This window comes from Panthera leo, chromosome C1, assembly GCF_018350215.1.
Source record: "Panthera leo isolate Ple1 chromosome C1, P.leo_Ple1_pat1.1, whole genome shotgun sequence".
Classification (NCBI taxonomy): Eukaryota; Metazoa; Chordata; class Mammalia; order Carnivora; family Felidae; genus Panthera; species Panthera leo.
In genome coordinates, this window is record NC_056686.1 from 77063210 (window position 1) to 77064106 (window position 897).

Consider the following 897-nt stretch of genomic DNA (forward strand, 5'->3'; position numbering starts at 1 on the left):
AAAAAAAAAAAAAACTTGAATGTTCTTGAATTTGTATGTTTAATAAAGTTATTCTTTTCTATTTTTTATGTCAAACTATTCATTTGAAAAATACCTCTTTTTAAAAACACATTTGTCACTGGAAATATTTTCCTCTTGAGACTAATGAATGCTGTCTCTCCAGCAAATAGTAGACAGATTAACAAAAATTGACCTGGCTCAACAAATATATGAAAAATGGAAGTAGATTGTTTTATAGAAAAGGTGCTCATTGACCTCATTTATAGGAAATTTGTCACAAAATAGTAAAACAATAAGTCATCTCAGTAACAGAAAGAAGTCTTAGCTAAAAAAAATTTTCTTGGTGTGATTCACAATCAAGTTAACATATTCTAAGAAAATTAACGAAGAAAAATTTAACTACCAAAAGTGCAGGGAAGGAGACATTCTCTAAGAGAATTTAATATCTAAGAAAGAACATTTCAGGGCGCCTGGGTGGCTCACTTGGTTAAGCATCCGACTTCAGGTCATGATACATGGTTCGTGGGTTCAAGCCCCGCATCAGGCTCTGTGCTGACAGCTTGGAGCCTGGAGCCTGCTTCACATTCTGTGTCTCCCTCTCTCTGTCCCTCCCCTGCTCACACTCGGTCTCTCTCAAAAATAAACATTAAAAGAAAAAAAATTTTTCCACTTTTTATCAATATCACTGTTAGAATAGAACTTGGTTGATATGGAAGGGGAGGTGAGAGGTAAAAGGGAGCCAGTGCTATAAATCAGTTCTTGGGGATCTCAGTCCCACTAGGGAATCCTGCCTCCATCTGTGGTGCTGTATAGGCAGAAATTAATAAGGAGCTTCCATACACCTGTTCTTCCAAGTTTTTCAGCCTTCTAAACACCATTTTATAATGGTGGATATCG